The following is a 14,401-nucleotide window of genomic DNA, read 5'->3' as shown; positions in this document are numbered from 1 at the left end:
TGCTCGAAGCAAGCGCGGATCACGTTGCTCGCCATGTCGTCTCGGGCGGTGCAGGCGGGGGATGGTGGGAGGGAGGGAGGGAGGGAGAGGGGGTCGGAGAGGGTACTCGCGCTATCTTCTGATGTAATTTGGTTGTTTCTTCTTGCTTTAGCTTCATTTTTCGTTTCATTTGCCCGGCTTTTAAAATGTCCTAAGTGGGGCATGACTTGGTGGTTTTGGGTTGTTTTTTTTATGGTATTTGTCTTTCGTTCTATTGATAGGGGTGGATCGAAGAGGGCTATTTTAGTTGAGAGTGTGGTATTTTTGGGTCGGAAGGTGTGATTCCCAGTAGCACTAATGGGCGATCACAGGCGCCGGCTTGAGTGAATAATTAAGATGCGCGTCGAGAGGCGTCGCGACGGAGGCAAGGAGTGCGCTGTGTCCTCAACCCCCTCCCCCTCCTTCGCCCCTGCTTCGCCCCCTACTTTTATCTTACTTCATTCCACCATCCTCTCCCCCTTTCTAGTTCTATTTCACTTCACTTCTCTTCTCCATCTCTCTTTCCCTGTTACCTGTTCGTACTCCTGTCACATCCTCTTCCTTTTCTCTTCCTTCCCCTCCCTCCTATTCTCCTTCCTTTTCCTCACCTCCCTTCTACTTTTCTTCCTCCTCTTCTTTCTTCTCCCCTCTCCCTCTGCTTTTCTCCTCTCCTCTCCTGTCCTCTGCTTTTCTCCTCCTCTCCTCACCTCTCCCTCTGCATTTCTCCTCTCCTCTCCTCTCCCTCCTCTTCTCCCCTCTTCTCCCCCTACTGTGCACTCCAGCCCTCCCCCCTTTCGTACCCTTGGAAGTGTCAGGCTCCTTGTTGCGCGGGCCGGGCTCTCGTGGTGCTTTCATGCTGTTTGTTGGTTTAAATTGCCTGAGCTTTTATGAAGACTCAAAAAAATCGCAGATTGCTTGATCGTTATTTTTTTTCTTTCTCTACAGCAATTTGCATACGAAGAAGGGAGAAACAAACATTACGTCCACGAGAGTATTAGGTGTGTATTCTATTTTGTTCATTAATAGATTTATATATTTGTTATGTTTTTATTGCTATTATTTTAGCGTGATTTTCCTCGGTGGGAGAATACTTACCTCTGACGTCACGGGAGGCTGCCATGGTCGAGGGGGCCGCGCGAGAAACGAAATCGTTTTGCTCAGTGCTCGGCTGGCGACCTTGGAGAGGGGGGGGGGGCGCTGGGGAGGAGGAGGAGGAGGACGACGGATGAGTGTGTAGGGTGTTCGGAGAATAAGGTCGGTGGAAGAGGGGGAGAGGGAGAGGGAGTAAAGTAGGGAGAAGTCTCGTACGTCTGTCTGTCTCGATTATTTTTTTCTCGCTCTTTTTTTTTTTTTTTGGGGGGGGGGGGGCGTGTCTACGCGTCTATCCGGTGTCCGTGGGAAATAATAACGATAGGTTTGATTTTAATTCGAAAGATTAAAAAAGCTGCGAGCGAGTAGGTTGTCCAGGAACCGCTTTGTGTGGCGGCGCTGCGCTGGTGTTTTGCTTGCCAGCTGGCTCCGCGCTGATAAAAACCCGCAGCCACTTAGTATCCGCACTGGAGGCCGTTGTTTGTTACGGCGAGTGAGGCAGCCAGTGCGCAGGCAGGCAGTCCTTCGCGTCCTTGACACACGCACGCACGCATGCACACACGCAGGGAAACATTCGCGCACTCGCAAGTGTAGTTTAACTGAACAGAAATCGTACATGCATACGTATATTCCAATAAAAACAAACACGACTAAGACGGAGGGAGGCATGTGCGAATAATTTCGAAGGGTGACGCCAGCGTGCCTAAGCGTTGGAGCATGTCCTCTGGTGGAGGAGAAGGGGGGCGGGGGTCCGACCCATGTGGTGGAGGAGAGGCATTTGGTTATCAGAAATTTGTACCTAAAGCACCCCGGGGCATGAACCTTGTGACGTCATAACGCAAGCCGGCTTCAAGGGACGTAGGCGTGAGTGGCCGGCAGGGTTGGGTGGGTGATGCAAAATTGTTGCGTCTTGTTGCAAACGGCGCGTCATGTCTTGCGGCGAAGTGTCCTTGCAGTGGAATCTCGGGATTGCGTAGGGTTGAGTGTTGCAAGGTAGCGAGAACGGCGCACGGTAGTTGAGCGTGATTGCAAGTGCATAGCTACCCTTTCCGTATGCAGTGAGAGAGGAAGCTTGGTGATGGCGCAAGGGCGTGTTTGTGGGCGGGCGGGTGGCTGAGTGGGGGAAAGAGAGAGAGGGGGGGGGGGGTTGTTTACTCGCATGCACGAGGGCGTGAGTGAGGATGATGATGAGGATAGCTTTAAGTGGCGACCGGCTCGTGCATGGCCCGTGGCGCTCTTCATGGCGACGTTCATGCACCTGTTGGGCGTCGCGCTGCTGATCACGCCTGCCTGCTGCTATCTCGGGTCGCTGCTCATTTGTTTCCATCCTTTTTTTTTTTTCTTTTTTTAGCTTCATTTGTTTCGGGGTTTTACTTTCGAAGTTTCACGATGCCCCCTCGCTCCTCACTCACTCTCTTTCTTTCGCACCGGGTATATACGTGCGCGGGCGTTAACACAGGCTCACACTTGAAAGGCTTTCGTATATTCGCACTTTTTTCTTTTTATGGGAGAGTGCGAATAAGAACACAACACGGACTGTTATCTCATTACCCACGCCGCTTATGTACATAGCCTAGACTAATAGCAGAGGACGCGTTAAAGTGTGAGATAATAATCCTCTTCTAATCCTTGCCCCCCCCCCCCCTCACTACAAATCCTGCCCCTTTCTTTTGGCCATGTGGGGGTGGAATTAGGGGGGGGGGATGCGGAGTCCAGGACAGAGAGGGATTGAGAGCGAAGCCTATGCGGGACGAGGAAGGTAGGCCAAGGGGAAGCCAGGGGAGTGCTGCTAATTTGGTGGCTGGTGGATCTACTTTTTATTTTTATTTTTGTTGCTATTTATTATATTTTATTTTTATTTTTTTATTTTATTATTTTTTTTTGGGGGGGAGGGGTGCGAGATCTTGATTCGTTAGTGGTCCGAGGTTTTTAAGTATGGTTGTCGTGGTTGTTATTTTCGTGTTAGTTACACGGGGATTGTTGTGTTGTGATGGGCGTTAGGGTCCTCATTATTAGAGGTGCTAATGATAGGACAGTTATTATGTGTATTCCTTCTCCTTCATACTTTTTTTTTCTACATTTGTCAATGAACACGGTTCAGAACAGTTGTAAAGGCCACTCGTGTCATAGTTTTCGATGATGATTATTGCTATTATTCTTGTTGTTGTGATTATAATTATTGTTATTGTTGTTGTGATTATAATTATTGTTATTGTTGTTGTTATTATTATTATTATTATTGTTATTATTATTATTATTATTATTATTATTATTATTGTTGTTGTTGTTGTTATTGTTATTATTATTGTTATTATTATTATTATTATTATTATTATTGCCGTAATACCACATGTGTTATCGGTATCGTAATTAATAGTGCTAGTAATAGGACATCCACTGCTAGTATAAGCTTGTCCACCTGGAGGTTTGAGTACGTTGCTATTAGGCACAGTGCCAGGGGCGGAGTGACAGTCCAGCGGGAATAACTACAAGTATAATTCGCCTCTCTCCCGAAAAGGAAGTGTCCTTATCAGTTGATGGACATGCGTGGCAGCCGCGTGTCGTTAGGAGGGGCTGGGGGCTTGATGTAGACGGCGAGGTGTGTGTGCGTGAGAGAGAGAGAGAGAGAGAGAGAGAAAGAGAAAGAGAAAGAGAAAGAAAGTGCGAGAGGGGGGGGAGAGGGAGAAGGGGAGGGGGAGGGAGATGTGAGTGAGAGTATTCACTCGTCTTGATCCACCAATCTCTCTGTTTCATATCTGACTCTCGAGGTTTTTTTATGCGAGTGTCAAGCGTTAGTACTCTTGAATGGATTCTGTTCTGTCTCGGATCTCTATCGCGTGGTTTTTATGGGCACTAAAACTCGTGCGGTGCCTTAGTCGGCGTGCGCACTGTCCATTTGTTGATATTTGCCTTGCTCGGTAAGGCCGTTCATTCACGTGTTTATTTCTTCTGTGGATTAAACGCCTTTGTGCTTCAGTAGCTGCGGGTGTTTGTTTGTTTGTTTGTTTTTCCTTGTTTCTTAGTTGCAGGTTGTTTTGGTGTTTAGAAATATCTTGGATTTGGATTATCACGATTTGTATTCTTGTTTGTTATCTTGGTTACTCGGCACCCCCCAAAAAAAATAATATCGTCTGTATTTGTTTTGAATGCGGTCCTGACACAGAAACAAGAAGGTGTTAGCTACGGGCTTTACACACGTGATACTTACATCCTGGCGCTTCTTATCGCTTGCCCCTGCTGTTCTTATCACCCCCTTTATCGTCTCCCTTCTATAGCCACGACTTGCAGTGGTACATTTTTTATGATTGTTGTTGTTGTTGGAATTGTTGTCATTATATTTATTATTCTATCAGTATTATTAATGGTGTTATTTTTATTGTTTTTATTATTTTTTATTATCTTAATTTAATTTAATTTAATTTTATTTATTTTTTATTTTTTACTTTTATTATTATTATTTCATTTTATCTTTAGGTAGCTGTTATCGTTTTTCGTATTTTCATTTCCTTTTTTTTTCATTTATGTTGATACATTGAGTTCTCACGGGCGTAGAGACGTAGACGCCAGTTTGTATTTATTCGTACCAAAGACAAGAAGCCTTGTCGCCCCCCCCCCCCTCCCGCCCTAAGACCTTGCTCCATCCCCCGCCCCTAAGACTGGCAGGTAGAGACAGAGCGGGGCGCGGCGGGGCAGCTGTGGGCCGGCACGGCAAGGGGACAAGGACAGCCCCCCACTCTTTTCCCTCCTCCCCCCTTCTCGCCGTTGCCATTTTCTTCGTCTGCTGCTGCTGCTACTGCTGCTCCTATTACTACTACTACTACTACTACTACTACTGCTACTACTACTGCTGCTGCTGCTGCTGCTGCTGCTGCTGCTACTACTACTACTACTACTACTACTACTACTGCTACCACTACTACTACTACTGCTACTACTACTACTACTACTGCTACTACTGACTGCTGCTGCTAGTCTGCTGCTGCTGCTGCTGCTACTACTACTACTTACTACTACTACTGCTAACTACTACTGCTACTACTACTACTACTACTACTACTACTACTACTACTACTACTACTTCTGTTACTACTACTTCTACTGTTACTATTACTGTTACTATCACTAGTACTATTACTACTACTACTACTACTACTACTATTAATACTGTTACAGCTGCTGCTGTTATTATTATTATTATTATTATTATTATTATTATTATTATTATTGTTGTTGTTATTACTATTACTATTACTATTACTATTACTATAACAACTACCACCACCACCGCCGCCGCCACTATTGCTCCTACCCCCCTCCGCCTCCCCCTCCTCCAGGTAGTACGGTTTAAAGATAGCGCCGGCGCTCGGTAACCAGGTCGTCACCGAGCGCTTTTCCTCAGGGTCGTTGCTGCTGCTCTGTGTTGGGGGAGGGAGAGGGAGGGAGGGAGAGGGAGGAGGGGAGAGAGAAAGGGACTGTGAAATGGGATAGAGGGGGAAGGGGGGAAGGGATAAATAGGGGGAAAGGGGTTTATGACGTTTGTTCAGGGTGCTTTTTTGACGTAAGGGAAAGACGGGAGGGGGGGGGAGCTTTTGTCTTCGCTTGGTAGCTGTGTTGTCACTGAACGGAGATAGAGACAGAGACAGAGAGAGAGAGAGAGAGAGAGAGAGAGAGAGAGAGAGAGAGAGAGAGAGGAAGAGAGAGAGAGAGAGAGAGAGAGAGAGAGAGAGAGAAAGAAAGGGGGGGGAGGAGGGAGGGAGCAATGTCATGTCGAATAGTGTTAGATAAGGAGACAAAAAAATGCGCCCATGGGGATGTGAGATAAGATGCAGACGTCACAATTTAAATTAGTGAAGATAAATGATAACAGAGGATCGTTTGTCCCCGTTTTATGTATTTTTATGGAGAAAAGGCGTGTTTGTCTAATTTAATGGATGATTGTGTTTGGGGAGAAGCTTTTTTTTCTTAATTTAGGATAGCGTGGATGTGGATATGTCTGCCTGTTTGTCAGTCTGTTGCGTGTGTTTTGCTGTTGGGTCAGTGGCGAGAGAGAGCATTCGCTTGCGTGCATTAATAAACGTCCTTGTCCGACTGTTTCTCGTGGCGGTGTTCTAAGCAAATGCGGCAGGGAAAGAAGAGGCAGGCGGGCAGGAAGGGAAGGAAGGCAGGCAGACGGGGAAGGGGTGCAGCTAGACAGGGGAAAGGTGCAGGCAGGCAGGCAGGGATGCGGGGAAGGGGTAGGAGGCAGGAAGCGAAGCAGGGATGGGATGCCGATAGGCAGGCAAGGAAGCAGGGATGAGGCGCAGACAAGCAGGCAGGCAGGTGGGGCGCGCGGCCTTCCTCCTCCCCCCTCCACTCCCCATCTCCATTGTCTCCCACCCCGACTTTGGCTCGGAATTGGTGGCATCATCATCGATTGCAGTTGATAGGTTGCATGTGTTATGTAGCTTGGCGAAGGGAGGGGCACAGGGGCAGGGCTGTTGGGTACGTTCGAATAAGCGCTGATCGTCGACGGGTGTGTAGGTGCTTGACAACGTTATGTAAGCTTGGGCGCGAGTGTGGTGCAGTAGTGACGAGCTTGGCGAGGTCTTCCGTTCTGTTGGCTCGGATTGTCGCGCGGGCCTAAGAGTCGCAAGAGTTTTGCGCTCGCTGTACTCCCCCCTCTTTTCCGGCGTTTTATATTCGCAGGTGTAAATTAGTAAAAAAAAAAAAACGTGGTTTAAAATGATTATTTCAAAATAATAATAATAATAATAATAATAATAGATAAATAAAAATCTAGAGGAATTACGCAAAGGCTCCATTAAACGGATGGGATTCCGTCCTCTTCCTATATTTAGCCCCGACATGTAGACCCTGAAGGTGTGTACTGTGTGTGGTAGCTTTGGCACCCGCATGCCTGAAGTACCGAGGGGGGGGGGCTATTGTAGTCCTGTACTCGGCTGCAGGAAACGTGTTTGCGGAGTAAACTTGTGGTACGATCGATTTTTTTTTTTTTTTTTTTTTTTTTTTTTTTGAGGGGGGAGGGGGGTTGTGTTTTGAGATGCTATTTTATAAGGTATTTTTATTTGTTTGTATTGGTGTATATGACTTGTTCTTACGGTCTACCATGCGTGATTCTGTAGTTATATCGGTATGGTGATTTGAGCTAAATGTTTGGTTGTTTGTTTGTTTTTCATCCCCCTTTTCTTATCGATTTTAATGTCTGTTTGTGAATGAAATTGGAAAACGGCGCTTCGACACATCCTTGACCGAGTTGGTCTTGGACAAGGATGGATTCAGTGGCGGTGCTTGCGTCTTGTGCTTTCAATTTTAGCCTCGCGTCTTTGGGGGATGTTGGAAGGAGTGTTGGGAGGGCGCCAGTTGCCTACGGTGTTGGCACTGTGTTGGCTGCAGAGGCGAGCGTCCGGCGTGTGTTCTGGGGGGTCGGGGTGGGGCGTGTAGTGAGGGGGTGGGGGGGGAGGAAGGTGTGTGTGTGTGTGTGTGTGTGTGTGTGTGTGTGTGTGTGTGTGTGTGTGTGTGTGTGTGTGTGTGTGTGTGTGTGTGTGTGTGTGTAGGGGTTATGTGTATGTGTTTGATGATGAGTGTGTTTGTGCATTTTTCGTCTTTGTTGGTCGTGCCCTTATCATCCGAACGCGTATTTTAAGTGCTCGAGAAGCCTTGGCACCGAATTTCAGGGCTGCGGTTTCCCTCTAACTAAAACCAGGAATTTCATGCAGAGGTTACGGCGATTGCACTATCTTTTTTTCACTTTTTCTTCTTTTTTTTGTCTGATGTTTATGGCATCATTACTGTTACCGTTAAGGAGGGAAGAACATTATTAGTATTCTTGTTACTATTATTAGCTGTTTATTCTGACTCAGTTTGTCGTGTATTTCTCATGCATCTGTCACTCACCCGCATTGTCATCACACACATCATCGTCATCACCACCACCATCATCGTCTCATCACCACCACCATCATCGTCATCACCACCACCATCATCGTCATCACCACCACCATCATCATCACCACCACCACCATCATCCTCATCGCCACCACCACCATCATCATCATCACCACCACCACCATCCTCATCGCCACCACCATCATCGTCATCGCCACCACCATCATATCATCACACCACCACACCACCATCGTCATCACCACCACCACCTTGTCATTGTCATCATCACCGCTATCATTACTCACCTCTTACGCAAAGTATAGCAACAGGGGTTTCTTATTTCGGTCTGCAACCCATTGGCTATTGACTGCGTTTCCCAGTGTGAGGAGTGGGGAAAGGGGGGAGGGAGGGGGAGGGGAGGGGGGATGCAGCTCTTCCTTCTGCGTTGTTAGCGTCGATCTGCGGACGATCTGCGGACGAGCGGTGCAACGAAGCTTCTCCATTTTTTAGGTCCTTTCTTGGTGGTGATCTCCCCATCTTTGCTGTCCTTTTTCGTCTTTCGCTTTTTTCTTTCTTTTTGATATATATATATTTTTTTATCTGGTGTTAAAAAAATCTTTTTGCTACTTTTCTACTTTCCCTTTTCTATTTTTCCCCTCTGTCCCGTCCTCTTTTCGATTTCCCCTATCTTCTGCTCCTCTTCCCCTTTTCTTATGGTACTGCTACTTCTACCATTTTTTTCCTCCTCCATTTCGACCTCTATTTTTTCCATTCCGTCTTTTTTCCTTAATCTTCCTCCTCCTCCTCACCTCTTCTTCATCAATCATCATCGTCTTCCTGATCACATTTTTCTTCATCTTCCTCTACTTTTTCCTTCTCTTCCTCCGCATCATCAGCTTTTTCCTCTTGTTCTTCTTCCCTTTCTTCCTCCCCATCCTCCTCCTCCTCCGCCTCCGCCTCCGCTGCTGGCGTTACCGAGCTACCTCTCCGGTTTCGCTTACATAGAACAGCGAAACGGCGCTCCCTCCATAATTGCATGTATGGGTGGCGCCGCTGTGCCGGGTACTCTGTGCTGGGGAATGCGTCCGTGGCTGTGGGCCTTTGTCTGCTTGTCCGCGCGTGTAGTTATCTATCTATTTATCGGCATCTCTATCGGCATCTGTCTATCTATTTTTCGGAATTTCTCTCTCTCTCTCTCTCTCTCTCTCTCTCTCTCTCTCTCTCTCTCTCTCTCTCTCTCTCTCTCTCCCCTCTCTCTCTCTCTCTCTCTCTCTCTCTCTCTCTCTCCTCTCTCTCTCTCTCTCTCTCTCTCTCTCTCTGTGTGTGTGTGTGTGTGTGTGTGTGTGTGTGTGTGTGTGTGTGTGTGTGTGTGTGTGTGTGTGTGTGTGTGTGTGTGTGTGTGTGTGTGTGTGTGTGTGTGTGTGTAGGAAGAGGAGGCGGTGGAGGGAGGAGGGAGCAGAGGCTTGCGTATGTGGGTGTGGATGTATGTGTGGATGAAAAGAGGCGTCATCGCCAAAACGGAACCAAACCTTTCGCTGTAGGATGGTAGCTGTCGGATGTAGATAGGCGGGATCATCCGTAGGTGAAAGAGGTAAGATGATAGTGAGAGGGATAGAGAGGGGTTGGGAGGGAGGGGAGGGGTAAGAGGGAAGGGAGGATAGTGAGAGAGGAAGATATGGGAGGAGGGGGGAGAGAGGACGAGAGGAAAGGGAAGGGGTAAGAGGAGGCGAGGAATAGAGGGTACGGCAGAGGAAGAAGAGTAGAGAGGAGAAAACAAGCGAGGAAGGGGAGAGAGGAAGAGGGGACGGCAGGAGTGCAGGGAATGGAAGGCCGGGGTTTAAGCGACAGGTAAAGCCAGTTTTGTTTCGGTATTTTCTTTCTTCATCTTCCCTTCTCATTTCTCATTTCTCTCTCTCTCTCTCTCTCTCTCTCTCTCTCTCTCTCTCTCTCTCTCTCTCTCTCTCTCTCTCTCTCTCTCTCTCTCCTCTCTCTCTCTCTCGCCCTCTCCTCTCCTCTTCTCTCTCTCTCTCTCTCTTCCGTCTTTCGCCCAAGCAAGCCAATGAGTTAGATTTGAGTTATCGGTTAATTACTTATTTTCCTTCTTCACCTTCTTCTTCTTCTTCTTCTTCTTCTTCTCCCTTCTTCTTCTTCTCCACCTTCTTCTTCTTCTTCTCCACCTTCTTCTTCTTCTTCTCCACCTTCTTCTTCTTCTCCACCTTCTTCTTCTTCTCCACCTTCTTCTTCTCTACCTTCTTCTTCTTCTCTTCTTCTACCTTCTTCTTCTTCTTCTCCACCTTCTTCTTCTTCTCACCTTCTTCTTCTTCTCCACCTTCTTCTTCTTCTCCTCCTTCTTCTTCTTCTCCTCCTCCTTCTTCTCTCCTCCTCCTCCTTCTTCTCCTCCTCCTCCTCCTTCTCCTCCCCTCCTCCTCCTCCTCCTTCCTCCTCCTCCTCCTCTCTCTCCCTCCTCTCTCTCCTTCCCTCCTCCTCTCTCCCCTCCCTTCCCCCTTCCTCCCTTCCTTCCCCTCCTCTTTCTCCTTTTCTTCCTCTTCCTCCTCTTCCTCCTCTTCTTCCTCCTCCTGTACACGCCTGTCTTTCATTTATTTATTACTCATGTTTATGCTTAATAATTTCATCTCGACTTTTGACGGGGCCTAACAGCCACAGAAAAAGATGTTAGGACTATTTGACTCACGCCTTCATTACGTCATTATCGAAATTAGATACATTGGTGTTATGCAAGACAGTGGATTAGTGTTAAATGGAAGTTGTAAAGCCAGGGTGTTGTTAGGTCTCGTTTTAAATTCCGAATAGGGCCTAATGTGTCCGCCTGTTGTACATTCTTCTTATTTTTTTATTATCATATTATTATTATTATTATTATTATTATTATTATTATTATTATTATTGTTGTTGTTGTCATTACTAATCATCGTTCACAATATGTAGTTAAGAAGTTATGAGTTATTATTGTTGTTGTTATTGATAATAATTCGGATTCAATTCGTGTGGAGAACAGAAATACAAGAGCTAAAACCGGCGTACGAATTCAGAAGAGACGTCCTTGTTAAAGTCGACAAACCCTTCTAGCTCCCCGCCCCTTCCCCCCTCAACACACACACACCACACACACACGCGCACACCACCTATGGTATTGCCTTGCACGTGACCGGGGCTTCACGTGTTGCCCCTGTGTGTTTTTTGTGTGTTTGTCTAGCGTTCGTTTTGGGTACTCTCCACTGGCTTCCGCCCCCCTCCCCCTTCCCTCCGCTTTTCTCCCCTCACCCCCCTCTCCCTGCTCTTCTTTCTCCCCTCATCCCCTTTTCCTCTCCTTGTTCCCAGCCTCTCTTCTCCCTCCTCCGTTCTTCCCCCACCCCCTTCCCCTCCTCTTATGTCCTTTCTTCCCTCACCTCCTCCTCCTCCTCCTCCTTCTCCTTCTCCTTTTCTCCTCCTCCTCCTCCTCCTCCTCCTCCTCCTCCTCCTCTTCCTCTTCCTCCTCCTCCTCTTCTTTTCTTCCTTCCCCCACCCCTTTCCCTCCTCCATTTCTCCCCACCCCCTCTTCCCATCAATAGAGCCGTACTGTTGCACGCCATTGCAATGCCGGGACCTCCCCCCTCCCCCTCTCTGCTTGCGTGTACCCATAGCGTCTTTCCCCCAAACTTGCTGCTGTTGCTACCGCTCCTGTTGGGCGTGCGTGGTAGTGGCGCTTGTGGTTGACGGGGGAGATAGTGTGGTGGTGGTTTTGGTTGATGATATGGTTGTTGTGGTTGGTGGTGTGGTGATGGTTGTGGCTGCTGTGGTGCCTGTAGTTGTGGTTGATTGGTGTGGCGGTGTAATGATGGTTGTGGTTGACGGTGGTTTTCGGGTGACTTGTTTTATGTATCCGATTTTTTTTTTGTGTGTGTTGGGTGCGTCAAGTGCCTCTCGCGATGCGGAACTTGTCGTTGGTTGCTGACGGACAGTCTTTGTCTTTTAGTTTTTTTTTTGATTGAGGTCGTCTGTTTTTTTTTTTCCAAATTCCTTTTGCTCCTGTTTTCTCGCGTCTGCCACATTATCATCGTGTCGTCGTCCTCTTCCTCCTCTTCCCCTTCTTATTTCCCCTTCCTCCCTTTCCTCTTCTTCCCCCTTCCCCTCCCCCCTCCTCTTTCTCCTCTGTCCCTTTTTTCCACCTCCTACTCCTGCTTCCTCGTCCCGTACCCTTAATAATACCCGCCATTCACATCCTTCCTGAACCCCCTCTTAATAATAAAAAAAAAAAACTTCGCCCCCTTCTGGACCCCTTCGAGGGGTGGGGTAGGGGTAGGGTAGGGGAGAGGTAGAGGTGGAGGTCGAGGGTGGGGTTGGGTAGGGTAGGGGAGGTAGAGGTGGAGGTCGAGGTCGATATGATGCCGAGGAGAGAGAGGACGAACGTGGGGGATGAAAGGAGCTTGTTGTCTTAGTCAGAAGTATGTGCGGGTTTTATTTAAGCGTGTGTATGTGTGAGGGAGTTGGGGGGGGGGAGATGGGGGAAGAGAGAGGGAAGGAGGGAGGAGAGAGAGAGAAAGAGAGGAGAGGAAGAAGAGGGAGGGGAAAAAGAGAGAGAGGAGAGAGGAGAGAGAGAGGAGAGAGAGAGAGGAGAGGAGAGGAGAGAGGAAAGAGGGGAGAGAGAGAGAGAGTTAGAGAGAGTGAGAGGGAGGAGAGAGAGAGAGAGAAAGAGGGGAGGAGAAGAGAGAGAGGAGGAGAGAGGAGAGAGAGAGAGAGAGAGAGTAGAGGAAAGAGAGGGGAAGAAAGGTAGGAAGAGAAGAGAGAGAGAGGGAGAGAGAGAAGGGGGAGAGAGAGAGAGAGAGAGAGAGAGAGAGAGAGGAGGAAGAAAGGAGAGAGGAGAGAGGGGGAAGAGAGAGAGAGGAGAGAGAGAGAGAGAGAGAGGAGGGAAAGGGACTCGGCGTATGAGTCTGCTTGTATGCGGGTTGGGGAGGGGGTGTGGGTGGGGAAAGGCGCAGGTGGGCGGGCGTTAATGGGTAGGGAGAGAGAGGGGTAGGGACCTGAATGGAAGGGGACGGGGGGGGGGGGGGAAGGCGTGACTGAAACGTACCCTAAAACTCCCCCAAGGTTAATCGTGAATTTGTGCTTGAATTTATGATGGCATTTCTGAGGAGGGTCCTTTATTCCGGTTCGTTTGGAATGAAGGATTTTGTTTGTTGGGGTGTTTTAGTAATTGTTTTCGTGATTATTATTTTTTTTACTCGATTCCGTAATTATCTTTGTTTTCTGATTGTTTGTTTTTTTCCCTTGGGAGAGAGAGAGAGAGGGGGCGGGAGTGAATTATCCCTTGTGTCTTTGTGTCGTCCCCCCCCCCCCCCTCTCTCCTCTCTCTCCATCTTTTCCCTTCCCACCTCTTCTCCGTCTCCCCCCCCCCCTCATCTCATTCCCGGCTAACTGCGTAGAACAACGAAGAGGGCAGGGGAGAGCGGGGGGGGGGGTAGGGGGTTGAAGGGGTTAGAGAAGAGGGCAGGGGAGAGGGGGAAGAGGAGGGTAGGGGGAGGTAGGGGGTAGAGAAGAGGGCAAGGGAGAGGGGGGAGAGGAGGACGCAGGTGGCTCCGTGGAGGTGCGAATGCACATGCCCGAAAACTTGGTTCTCTTGGCTTTTTTGTGCGCGGACGGTTGCCTTTGCCATTGTCACTGTCACTGTCATTGCCATTGCCATATTGCCATTGCCATCCACTCGTCGGTTTCAGTATGGTGGCTCTGAGAGGCTTTGGGAATCGTCGTCGTACTCGTGACAATTAGTTTTTTTGGTGGTGGTATTATCATTATCACTGGTATTATTTATTGTTATCATTATTGTTGTTATTATTGTTACCATAAGTATTATTGTCATGATTATTGTTATTGTTTTTGTTGTTATCATCATTTCCCAGTTCCGGAAAAATCTTGCACCATACGTAATGTGTTTTCGAGTGGTTGCCTCGTGGTTGACCAACAGCAGCTCAGGGGATGTGGTGCCAAGGGACTGCGGTAAAGAGGTCGATTGTCTCGTTGTCCTGCGTGGTAGATGTATTATTTAACCACGAAATACGTATTAAAGTATGAGGCCGGATCTGAATTTATGCCCGATGAAATGCGCTCCATTGAGTCGAATGCTCCAAAGGGTTGTTTTTCTCTTTTCGTTTCGTTTTTTTTTTAAATATAATTTGTCACTTCCGGAGAATGCTCTCACAAAGGATGGTCTGTGTTGCAGGAGTTGCAGAGGGAAGGGGTTAAAGGGGGAAGGGGAGGAAGGGGGTAGGGGGAAGGGGGAAGGGTTGCCAGGCGCGGCTTCTCGCATGCCATGGGAAACATATTTAAGTTCGATCATCCTAAATGTCAGTAGAACCCCCCCCCCCCTCCACCCCCACGCTCGATAGATGTTTTCGAAGTATTTTTTTGTCGTTAT

At 48.1% G+C, this 14,401-nt stretch overlaps 1 protein-coding gene across 4 annotated transcripts in view; it reads left to right on the top strand.

The window, feature by feature from the left end:
- Positions 1–14,401, top strand: part of LOC119584252 (serine/threonine-protein kinase VRK1-like) — a 102,001-nt gene that overhangs the window by 71,494 nt on the left and 16,106 nt on the right. For 2 of the 4 annotated variants that reach the window (XM_037932803.1, XM_037932797.1), the window contains one exon: positions 964–1,016. The exons of the other annotated variants lie outside the window; for them this stretch is intronic. The gene's annotated coding sequence lies outside the window, so the exon portion shown is untranslated. The remainder of the gene's footprint in view (positions 1–963; positions 1,017–14,401) is intronic. 4 annotated transcript variants of the gene reach the window in all.

This window comes from Penaeus monodon, chromosome 2 (assembly GCF_015228065.2).
Source record: "Penaeus monodon isolate SGIC_2016 chromosome 2, NSTDA_Pmon_1, whole genome shotgun sequence".
Lineage (NCBI taxonomy): Eukaryota > Metazoa > Arthropoda > Malacostraca > Decapoda > Penaeidae > Penaeus > Penaeus monodon.
This window is presented reverse-complemented; position numbering and strand designations above follow the sequence as displayed.